Below are 13,268 nucleotides of genomic sequence, written 5' to 3' on the forward strand. Positions count from 1 at the left end.
TCCCAACATCACAGCTGGAACAAAGAAAATCCTGTTATGTAATATTCTAATTTACACCTTTTAAAATAAAATTTTAAAAGCCAAAAATGATTGAGACAAAGAAGATTGTATATTTTCAAACAAAATACTTTTAAAGCCTAGAGCTTTTTTTTTTTTCCACCTAGTGAAGCAAAACCATTTTAAAGTATGCTATTTGAAGAGCATTTTATGTAATAAATCCTGAACTGCACCATTAAGGTTCTGAATGCCAAATAATTCTTCACTTTCAGTTACCCATACCAATCAGAGGTAGGAAGTCGATCCCCAATTCTATTTCCTTAACAGTGGGAGAGAAGCAATTGAGGCATCCGTGGTGCTTTGTATCACTTAGAAGATGAACTTTAATTGTTTCCAGGTTTCACATCACTTTGAATGTAGCAAGAGTCTAAAACAAGGTTAAGTCTAGATAAAGTGATTCTGCTCATAATGTGAGTTTAAAGAGAAAAAGGAAGACAAAAGACATCCTAGTCATGTATGCAACACTTTGTTTAAAGATGTTGGTTGTTACAATATTGGCTTGTAGTCTTTTCACTGTGCACTCCAGGTGTAGATACATGTTGTATGAAGTTTTTAATTGGAAGATAGTTGCTTTACAATGTTGTGTTGGTTTCTGCAGCACAATAATGCAGTCAACCATAAGTATATATATGCCCTCCCTTAGAGCCTCTCTCCAGCGCCCCGCCCCGTCTCACCTCTAGGTCATCACATAGCACTGCGCTGAGCAACCCGTGCTATACAGCAGGTTCCCACTAATTACCTGTTTTACACGTGATAGTGTGCACAAGTCATTGCTACTCTCCCAGTTTGTTTCAGCCTCCCCTCCCACCGCTGTGTCCACAAATCCACTCTCTATACCTGTATCTCTACTCCTGCCCTGTCAATAGGTTCATCGTAACGTTTGTCTAGATTCTATACATACATGTAAATATATGAATTAATGAATACATGAGTATATGTCATTATCTAATTCCAGGGAAATAAAATTTAAAAAAATACTCTGGTTCTTCTTTCATCAAACATTAAAATACATGCAATTAAATACACCACTCTTGTGCCTCCAAGTATCTTCCCTCCAGAACACTGCAAACATAGGGTGTGTTTACATGAAGACAGGACACTGCCAGACAGGAGAGCAGGCTGCTGTAAGGGGACACTTAGGGAAATTAAACACGTTTTTGTTGATGAAAATCTTAATAAACATAAAAATGGGGGAAAATCATCTTCCAGAATCCCCATGGCAACCAATAAAGCACTAAAGCATCACTACTCAGTGTATTTAGGAGATTTATGCATCCCAGAGTTCTTTCCAAAAATGAACATATTGACTTCCCTGGCGGTCCAGTGGTTAAGACTTTGCCTTCCAATGCAGGGGGTGTGAATTCAATCCCTGACTGGGTACCTAAGATCCCATAAGCCTCACAGCCAAAACACAAAACATGAAACAAACACTATTGTAACAAAGTTAATAAAGGCTATAAAAAAAATGACTGCAATTTTCAGAAAGGGGCTATAACTCCAATGCTTTATAAAAATGTTTAGTTAACATATCAACAGGTATTAGAACACCAGACAAATATGTGTATACATCACATTTACGGAAGAGAAATGTACATATGCACATATTTGAAAGTGGCATATAATAAAATCCCCTCTCCTTCCCTTAATTTCCGGTAACAAACTGAAATTCTCAGAGGCTAAGTACTAACAAGAAGATGGCACAGAGCAGGTGTCTGAAATGTAATCATTTCAGCCCTGTTCGTCTCTTTGTAACCCTATGAACTTTAGCCCACCAGACTCCTCTGTCCATGGGATTCTCCAGGCAAGAATACTGGAGTGGGTTGCCATTTCCTCCTTTAAGGGATCGTCCCCACCCAAGGATCAAACCTGCAGGTCTCTTGCATTTCCTACATTGCAGGCAGATTCTTTTACCACTGAACCACTGGGGAAGCCCCATCTAAGGATCACGTCCTCAACATTTAGCTGAAAGATGTCCAGGAATTAATTCACTGAAGTCTCTTTGATGCCAGTGTGCTTCCGGTGGAATAAAGGAATGCTGAACCTGATATGGCCCTTATTTCTCACCCAGGCAGACTGAGATCCAAAGAGGTTAAATAATGTCTCAGGTTCAAAACAGAGTGTGAATTACAGAAACTCTGATGCCATCATTCACAACGTGAGATCTTGTACCTACCATGTGGCTGACAAACAAGGTATTAAAAATGAGCTTAGTCAGTAAGAAAAATAATCACTTGCTTATCGAGGAGGGTGAATTCCCCCTTTTTAGTGAAGCTTATTTGAGTTGGGTTTCTGTTACCCTCAAACAAGTCACAATAAGAGGTAATGATCAGAAAATGATCTATTGCAGGATAGACCAAAAGATCACCCCAAATATAAAAACAGTTTAAATCCAAAAATCATATAAAATTGATAAAACATCAGCATGGGTTTGAGCAGTCTGGCTTGCCATGCAGAAGGACCTAGTTCAGGAACAGTAAATGCGAAGATTGGAGTGCAAATGTAGGACTGTGTTACCGTTTTGACTAAATGGTGCATTTCTGCAATGTGTGATGTGGGTACTGGCCTTATTGTAAAGTGCTAGAAATGATCCGGTGAGTGAGTTCACAGGGACCAAAATGCCCAGACAGTGAAATGCCAGCTGCAGAAATATTTCAGAAGCCTATGTCTGTGGGCAGAAAACTGATACATGAACTTCCCAAAGGATAAATACAAGGAAATGTCTTTAAGAGAAAGTTGTTCATTCTGTACATAAAGAGTGTAAATAACCTATGAATCATTTTTTGCAGCCATCAGCCCAGCAAGCTTCACAGGGAAAGGTTTTCAAACCACCTCACAGTGTTACCTGGGCATAAATCCAAGTTATACAACAGGGACTGAGTAGAAACTCTGGAGGAAGATAGTTACCACTGCTCATGGCTAGGCATCTCCCAGAATAATATTGCAGATAAATTGCTCCTTGAAGTGTAATTATAGTACTGGTCCAAAGTTTGACTACAAATTTCATTGGGAGTGCTTGGAAATATCAACAGAAAATGTGGCATTTTTTAAAAATGTATTGCCCGCATCTATACTATTTTTATTACTGTTGTTTAGTCGCTGAGTCATGTCCAACTCTTTGTGACCCCATGGACTGTAGCCCACCAGGCTCCTCTGTCCATGGGATTTCCCAGGCAAGAATGCTGGAGTGGGCTGGCATTTCCTTCTCCAGGTGAATCTTCCCAATCCAGGGACCAATTCCATTGAAAGGCAGATTCTGTACCACTGAGACTCCAGGGAAGCCTCCATGCTTCTCTAGTATTTATTATAAAATTTGAAATTACCCATGCATAAATTAAAGGCATACTAGAAAACATTTAAATTTCTATTAAATAATTTGGACCATGTTGATTACCACTATTGAAATAAAAGTATTAATGTACAGTTGCATATTCTTTAGAAATCTGTTCAATATTAGATTTAGTTGAGCTGTTAATTTTTAGGCAATGTGTTCATGCTCTTTCAAAGGTGCTAACCTCATATGGACTGCTGCTGCTGCTGCTAAGTCGCTTCAGTCGTGTCCGACTCTGTGCGACCCCTTAGACGGCAGCCCACCAGGCTCCCCCGTCCCCGGGATTCTCCAGGCAAGAACACTGGAATGGGTTGCCATTTCCTTCTCCAATACGTGAAAGTGAAAAGTGAAAAGTGAAAGTGAAGTCACTCAGTCGTGTTCGACTCCTAGTGACCCCGTGGACTGCAGCCTACCAGGCTCCTCCGCCCATGGGATTTTCCAGGCAAGAGTACTGGAGTGCAAAATGTCATTTTAAATGATATTATTACTTCATATTTAACAATATAAAATAACCTCATCTAAATTTGGGGAAGTCATTGTTCCTTAAGTCATTGTTTACTTAAGTCCGAAGGCTTAAGGACTGGAAAATAGCGGCAAGAAGACATTGTGAAGATGAAGCAGATAAATACTTTTTCATCCTGAAAGACCCACAATTGGTTTGTTAAACTTTGAGCCTCAGTGTATCCCTATGCCTGAGTACAAAGCCCTGAAAATAAGCATTTTCCATTAAACTTTTATCATGGCCGTGAGGGGAGGATCAGTCTACACTGATGGCGATGTCAACTTTCCTCTACTCCATAGACATGATAAATAATATTGGAACAAAGTGAGTTGGGATACTTAGAATTCACTGTAGCAAAGAGAATCGGAACAACAGAAGCACTCTCACTGATGAAATTGGAATTTTTTTTTAATTAACACTTCTAATTAGAATTTAACATCTCACTAGCTTTGTATGGGATTTTTCGCTTCCCTAACCTCACGGAAACATATCTGTTGGCTCTAAACAGGCAGTCACTTACCATGCACCACTTGAGGATTTCAATTAAACCCAAATCCCCCCAACTTTGGTTTGTGCATTTGCCTTTTTGCTCCTGCTCCATCCTTCCTGTCTGAACCTACTCACTAAAGCCCTCTCCACAGATAGTTGCGATGCTACCTTCAACCTGTCTTCTCCAGGATCCTGTTTCTCTCCTTTCTTATGAGAAGTTTGTAAATGTTTCTGTGACTATTGAGGGTAATAACTTGGAACAGGAATTAGATGAGTTAAGCCCCCCATCACCCTGTGCCAGTGCCCAGAGATGTAATGGGGTCTGCATTCAGTTAGGGAAGGTGTGAGCTGACTTGAATCAGCGGCTCTCAGCAAAGCCTGTAGACAACTGTTGTTACTACCATCTCACCCTGGCTGACACCAGAAATGCAGGCAGTACAGGCATGTCTGTCAAAACCACAGCTCACTGTAACTTCAAAATCTTATCAATAACAATAAAATGAGGCTACTGGGGCTTCCTTGGTGGCTCAGCAGTAAAGAATACACCTGCCAATGCAGGAGACACGGGTTTGATCCCTGGGTCAGAAATATCCCCTGGAGGAGGAAATGGCAACCAACTTCAATAATCTTGCCTGGAGAATTCCATGGACAGAGGAGCCTGGGAGTCTGCCGAGTCAGACAAGATTGAAGCGACTTAGCATGCACATATGCAGTGATCTTTAGTTCTAGGGAATAAATGCACTTTAATGTCATTCTCATAACCTCAGAGCATCCTCCACCAGACACGTCTTCAAAATTCTACTGAGTATTTACAAAGAGGGGTCAGTTTATTCTAAAGCACCTCAGTCAGAACTGAAAATCTGGCTAATGCAGCATTTCCACAAGTCCAGATTAGAGTCTGAGGATGGTGAGAAGTCATCCATGTACCTGCAAGGGTCTATGAAAAGTCATCCAGTTTGCCTGTTCTTTTCAATCTAGGAAATAGTAGAAGAACCCCCTAGAAAACAAATTAAAAAAACTCTGTTGAATATAGTTTCATGTAGGTGTTAGTACTCCCAGATCCATGAAATCCCCAGACAACTGGCCCTGAATCCAAAGATTTTCCCCAGGGCAACCCTCTCTAATGGCTAAAAAAGAAAAAAGAATCTTACCACTAGACATTCATGGTTTAAACTTTTATCATCTTCCTAGATGGCTAAGTGGTAAAGATGCAGGAAAGGCAGGAGACACAGATTTGATCTCTGCGTCGGGAAGATCCCCTGGAAGAGGAAATGGCAACCCACTCCAGCATCCTTGCCTGGGAAATCCCAGGACAGAAGAGCCTGGAGGGCTACAGTGCAGGGGGTCGCAAAGAGCTGGACATGATTGAGCAACTGGGCATGCACACATCTTTCCTTACAAAGTTATCTAATCCCAGGAAAGGTAGGTAACATTTTCAGCCGCACTTAAACTTGATGTAAATGAACGTGCCAAAATATTTTATAGCACGTGTTTAAGAAAAAGGGAAAATGTTGGGGCAGAATTAGAAAATGTAACCCTTTAAAGGCTGGGAACCTCCCGAAATGGGAAGAGAGAGGGAGAGAGAATTCACCCCTATTGTTACTCAGGCTCTCTGTCTCAGCCAAGCCACTGTCTTTTCACTGCCTGTGAAGGTGGAAGAGCTTTAGCAAGAGATGAGGTTGAATGCGGATGTCACAGCCCTGCCACCGACGAGTAGCTCCGAGAGCATGGGAGATTTTTAACATAATAATTATAGCATAATCACTTAAACATAATAATTATAACATCTTTTGTGTACGGTCTTTCTTCCATGGAGACTTGCCAACATTCATCAACATCAAAAGTATTTGTTTAGCATCCACATGTGTAGAGTTCTGCTGAGTACTACATTTTTCCTCGATAATTTTTGTAACATCTTAAGTGGGTAAAGAAAAGCAGGAGGAGGAGGGGCAAGTTTAGGGAAGAGAAGGTTGAAGAAAAGTCTCGGCTATTTTAAAATGAGTCTCAGCAACTTTCAAGAACAGAGAGATAGGGAGACTCTGAGGAAGTCTTCCCTAACAGAGAATCAAATAAAACAGTCACTCTAAGCCATCTTTCTGTTTTTCCAGAAAGATCACTAAATAATTACATTGGGGAAGCCCAAGAATGCTGAGTAAATCCCTACTATCAAGTATCTTATAAGCTGTGAGATGAGTGTTTTAACTAAACATGTCTATATTTCACCCAAACTTCTAAGCATTTTAATGAAATCTGACAAAAGTAAGAGCTCTCTGGGTTGGTGTTATTAAATGTTATCTTTGCTAATTTCCCTAGGTTGGCAAAGCCTTGCCAATTCCAGAGACGCGTTTAGATCTAAACGAGTTTTGCGTGAAACACTTAAACGTTTTTGATGCAGACGTACATGAAAAACACATTCAGCCAATTCAAGGCAAGTAGGTTGTGGAATTATATAGATCTCGAATTATTTCCACAATTATTTTCACACTACAGCTTACACATATGTTGAAAAGTCTATTGTAGGATATACAGTATTTTGAAAATTCCATAAGGACTGGAAAATAAAGTGTAGATATTTTGTAAAATACTTAACCAAATGGTTCACACAAATATAGAAGCAAACTGTGCACTTGGAGATTTCCTTTTAGGCCCTCTTCACTTGCATTTAACATATGTGTCCTACTTTTTTAAAATACCGAAAATATTTGCAAGTATGTTTATTGAAATGTTTCTAAATTCTTTGCAGCAGTCATCCATTTACATCCATACATAGTTCCTACGGCTTTCTGTGGGCATGGTGAGTGTGGGGTGGAAAAACTTGGATAATTATATCTTATGAGTTTGTAACATTTTAAATTTCCAAAGGAAAATTAGACCCATAAATTTTTTTTTGAGATGTGCAGCTGAGAAATACTTTTTTAAATCGCTAATTTCACTGAAGATTAACACATTCGGTTCTGCCAAAAATCTGCCTCTTCCCATCCTTTACCGGCTGTGCCAGCCACTCTCTTCTCCTTCCCTGTTTCTTTGATCTCTTCTAGATTGAAAAGAAAGTCTCCTTATTCCCCTGAAAAGAATATAAGGGAAGTTCATCATCTCTGCTCTTTCAAAAATCACTTTTCTTAAATTGTTGAGAGAACAGAGAATTACTTGAAGAGTCATTAAATCAAGAGCAAAGAATACAATAAAGCAGTTCGAGTATATATTTAATCTATTTGTGCCCCATGTCAAAGAAAATCAGTTTATAAAATCCAGAATCTTAAATATATATATTCAGACTTGATTTTCCTTCTGAAAAGGAAATTATTTGTTTAAAGTTAACCCCCATCTCAAAAATAGAGTTCAGTTTATTAAAAAAGGTATTTATGTCTTGCGATGTATACATATGTTATAAGATATGGCGATAACATGTAACACAACTGCCTATAATAAAACAAGCTGTATTAATAAAAGTTGTTATTTTGTAAAGGATGTTATTTCATGTTGGTTTTCTTTGGAAGTAAAATATGTATGAGATAAACACATTCTATAGCGTATCAGAGTCTGTTGCATACTGTATGCAAATAGAGAATGACAATCAGGAAAATCATTTTTACATTAGCTTAACTCATATGACATGATTTATTACCCATTCAATGTCACATTGAACTATCTTATGGAATATATATACAAATGCACACAATGTATAAGATAGACTAAGATAGACTTTATGTATTGCCTGGACCATCGCTATTAGGGGTGGGATGCAGAAACGGATGGCAGAGTGGAAACAAACAGTCCACAGTGGAAATATCGTCAACGATAAGCCCCATATGGACCATCGAGAGGTAATTGGATTTGATACACATTTTCAGCTTGGGCTTTAAATAATTCCCGGGTGACTTCAACCCATATTAAAACTTCCCTTGAATTGTAGATTTCTCTAAAATAATATCCTTTTTTTATCCTTGATGATAATGTATTAGAGTTCAGCCATTTAAAATAATAACATGATGGCAAAGTTTATCACTAAATTCTGTTTTTAATTATAATCCCAGCAAAATTAATCTTTAACTTCTCCAGAGGGAGTATGGCCTAGAGCATTGATTATTTGACTTTAACAGCATAAAAACATTTCACTTGAGAGTCAAAGTGCCTATGAACACCTACCTCATAATTTCCCCTTTCACTGGAGATAAATTATAAACTCGCACATATAATAAAGAAACAACAGGCACTCTGTTGTTTACTTCAGTACGCAGGCTGTATACAGCAGCTCAGAGCAGATGAATTTCAGAACACGGCCTGAGTTTTTCTTTCTCTTTTGCTTCTCACCCTCTGGATTCAAAATCATGGATCTACACAGTTAACCTGGTTTGGATTCATCCCAAAGCATTGTCCTTGACTTGGATTTTTGGTGGGTGTGGGATTCTGCCTCTATGTAAGATGTCTTCCTTTATCTTTTTAAAAAACAAAATAGAGCCATTAACATTTAAAAATTAGAAGATTTCACCAAAAGTTGGTGTCTCAGTTTTCCTTGAAAGTACAGGAATCTTACAAAACCCACATTTCCTCCGTACATTGTCATGGGGGGCACCCCTTTGTAGGAGGTCTGGTCACTCAAATAGGTTACTGTCAGTCCAGAGTTTGCATCTCTCACCTCCCCCTGCATTCTAGTCTGAAAACCAGTGCTATCTTAATTTAGACAGAAGAGTGCATGACTTTAAATGCTTCCCTGGACTTTTCTCACATTAATTCAGGAGCTAACTAGTCAGAAGTATTTAACAAAATTGGTTGAGAATATCCTTACAGTAGAGCTTGCCAAATTCTGTTCTATGCAAGATTGACATATATACACTATTGATACTATGGATTAAATACATAACTAAGGAGAACCTGCTGTATATCCCTGGGAATTCTACTTAAGTAGAGTTAATGTCTAGTTAATGCTACTAAAGTTAAGTCTACTTAATGCTCTGTGGTGAGCTAAATGGGATGTGTGTGTGCTCAGTCGTGTCCAACTCTTTGAGACCCCATAGACTATAGCCCACCAGGTTCCTCCATCCGTGGGATTCTCCAGGCAAGAATACTACAGTGGGTTGCCATTTCCTACTCCCAGGGATCTTCCCAACCCAGGGGTTGAACCTGCATCTAAATGAGGAGGAAATCCAAAAAGAAAGGGGTTTATATATATGTATAAATGATTCACTTTGTTGTATAGTAGAAACTAGCACATTGTAAAGCAACTATACTCCAATAACAATTATTATATATACACACACATATATAAATTCCCTAGGAACTAGACATTATAAAAATAAGAAAGGTTCCTGTTGTCAAATAACTTTTGGAAAAGCTGATTAAGCAAAGTCAAAAGAGTTTCCTCATGCAGAATTTCCTTGTGCCCTGCATGTGGGTTGCGAATTATGAATAGACCATGTATAATGCAGTATTGTCCTACTTTGTTTGATCATAGAATGTCCCTTTGATAAGTCACACTGTTTCAAATATGCTGCTTGGAGGTCTGTGTCATTATACATGCATGTAGGAGCTGTTGTGCAGTTAAGGCTTAACCCGAGCTTCAACTGCATGTGAAGTGTGTCTGAGGTCCAAACTTTGGGATACTCCGCCTTCACATGGCATTACTTGATTTGGCATTTTCCTCCACTGAAGAATTAAGGCAGAGTTTTGAAAGCACATTTAGAGAAAGAAAAAGTAGGTTGGGACTATAGAATGGCCCCAAATCTGTATGAGAAAGCTAGTGGGAAGCTGCCGTATAGCACAGGGAGCACAGCCTGATGCTCTGTGATGACCTAGAGTGGAGTGGGGGTGGGGGTGGGAGGGAGGCTCCAGAGGGAGGGGATATATAAGCATATAGCTGATTCATGTTGTACAGCAGGAACTAATACAACACTGTAAAGCAATTATCCTCCAATTAAAAAAATGAAAGATAGTGGTCTTCTGAACACTCTGTGGACCTGAATCTGAGTCTGCGGAGTGAGGGGCAAATTCAGAACATGAAGAAATTGTTTTCAAGAGGGCCTCCATTAAGCCTGAAGATAGCAACTGAAGTCTGTTCTGGTGCCTGGGGAAAAGGAACACAAGTTAAGGGAGATGCTTTTTTTCCATTCTGTCCTGCCCCAGCCTCATTTCAGCTCAGGGCAGGGGGTGGAAACCAGTTTACTCTTGCAATTAGATGGTCTACATGAGGGCCACCTAACAGGTGCCCTGCACACAGACCTGAGTGGGCACCCAGAGGGTGCTGGCAGCTGTGACAGTGAGAAGCACCGTCTGCAGAGACTTCCTGACAGACATCCACAAGAGGCTGGGTCTAAAGTCATGAGAGAGCTGGCCAGACTCACACAGCGTGGGCTTCCTAGGCAGTGCAAGTGGTAAAGAACCTGCCTGCCAGTGCAGGAGACATAAGTGATGCAGGGTTGACCCCTGGGTTGGGAAGATCCCCTGGAGGAGGGCATGGCAATCCACTCCAGTATTTTTACCTGGAGAATCCCATGGCAGAGAAGCCTGGCAGGCTACAGTCCATGGGGTCATACACAGGGTCACACATGAGGCCCCCAATCCCAGGAGGAGGAGCATATTGGGGGCTGCTAAGACCTTTCCTCAAGCAGTGAGCAAGGGTTTCTGAAATGTCTGTTTCTGCCATGTGACCCATATAATTTTCCTAAAAGCTGCAAATTCTCAGGAATTTGGGGTTTTCTGTACTATGGGTAGTAAACCTTCTAATCTTCCTGATTACATGAAGACCATGGGAAAATTCTGCAACATTTTCCTTTCAGGTGCCTGGAAAATCCCATGGACGGAGGAGCCTGGTAGGCTGCAGTCCATGGGGTCACTAAGAGTCGGGCACGACTGAGCGACTTCACTTTCACTTTTCACTTTCATTTCCTTGGAGAAGGAAATGGCAACCCTCTCCAGTGTTCTTGCCTGGAGAATCCCAGGGACGGGGGAACCTGGTGGGCTGCCCTCTAAGGTGTCGCACAGAGTTGGACACAATGAAGCGACTTAGCAGCAGCAGCAGCAGCAGCAATAGATTCACATTTGGCTCACAAAGCAATTTTCATAAAAATGGAAAAGAAAGAGGCATTTATTGAAAGTTGTGCTTATCTTGGTAGCTTTATTGTTTCTATATTTTTAGATGGCTTCTCTTAGGATTTGACACACAGAAACTTTGTCTTTAGTATAAGATTGGGAGAAGGCATGAAGTATGCCAACTGCTCAGTGAGGATTCCGCCACCCAGTCGGCTGGGCTTTAAATGATAAGAGCCCATGCTGACTGTCAGCTCACCCCTGCATGGTCCTGGGAGCAGTAGACATCCCAGGGGTTGAGCATCTGTATCCAGCAGGTGATATTTAGGCTCATGCATTAAAGAAGCAGTTGAAGAAAAGGTCACAAATTCAGCCTAGAGGACTCTGAGCATGCAGAGCACAAAGTGCGAGGGCTGATGGAATCTCTCCAGCTCCCCCCCAGGGCTGCCCAGCACACACCAGCTGGAGGTCATGGACTGGCCTTTTTACATGGCCTCCTAAAAGGAAACTTTGCTGTGAGCCTATCAAGGTCTGCGCAGTGAGACTGAATCATGGCGGGTCTGCAGTGTTGCCACCGCCCGACTCAGTAAAAGCTTTAACCGTTGCCGGGCTGTGCGTGTAAGAGTGTGTGCAGCTGGCCCCAGGCCTCACAGGGGTTTCAGATGGCCTTGAAGGCTCTCTGTCTGGTAAAGCCTGGAAGTGGCGGAAGCTTGCAGTTAGTGAATGAGGCTCTGAGCCCCTGGGCTTGTTCAGAGCTGATGAGTCTACAGTTCTTCATCTCTGCCAATCAAATGCCTCTGGAGTTGAATTACAATTCTTCTCTAAGCCTCTAGCCTGTCTACTCTGTAGGTTTCAGCTTTGCCAAGCCTCCACAATTGTGAGTCAATTCCTTAAAATAAGCCGATGTCTCTTTCTCTCTCTTTCTCCATGTATATGCATATGCGTGTGCGTGTGTGCATGCTAAGTTGCTCAGTCCGTGTCTCACTTTTTGCGACTTTAATAGCATAGCCCACCAGGCTCCTCTGTCCACGGGATTCTCCAGGCAAGAATACTGGAGTGGGTTTCCATGCCCTGCTCCAGGGGATCTTCTTGACCTAGGGATCACACCCACATCTCTTAAGTCTCCTGCATTGGAGTAATCTCCTGCATTACCAGTAACACCACCTGGGAAGCCTGTATATGCCTATACAAACACACACACACACACACACACACTCATACACACACTCACACACATTCTGTTGGCTGTACTTTTCTGGAAAACCCCGACTAGTATACACTGATTTTACTCTTATTATCTCCTTTAATAGGAAAGCTAGACAAACACGCTGTCCTGTTTTTTATTTTTCTCATTATGATTATGCGGGGCTTTATTTTACACCCAATTCTCATATCTCTAGTTTTCCCGGTACCTCCTGCCCCTCAGCCACCTGACCCATGACTTGAGCCTCAGGAGGATCAGGAAAATGACATTGCCCTTGGTGACTATTGATCACTTCCACCACATGCTTCCCTTGAATGTCCAGGGCCCTCATTCATCATGTCTCAAACCATCCATAGCAATACCAGGGGACACACAGCTCAATGCAGGCTTGGTAGGAGTATTAAACGTGACGTGATGGATAGGTGCCCCATAGATACTGTTCTTTTATGAGAGTAAATGTGCAGTGGCTTTTTACTATATTTTTATTATAAAGTAGCACAACTCTCATAAAAATAAATAACTCTAAAAAATTGAAGCTGAGGGACTTTCTTGGTGGTCCAGCGGTTAAGACTTCCCCCTCCAATGCAGAAGTGTGGGTCGATCCCTAGGCAGCTAGGGATCATGCCTCATGGCCAGAAAACCAAAACATCAAACGGAAGCAATAT

Source organism: Bos mutus, chromosome 11 (assembly GCF_027580195.1).
Source record: "Bos mutus isolate GX-2022 chromosome 11, NWIPB_WYAK_1.1, whole genome shotgun sequence".
Classification (NCBI taxonomy): Eukaryota; Metazoa; Chordata; class Mammalia; order Artiodactyla; family Bovidae; genus Bos; species Bos mutus.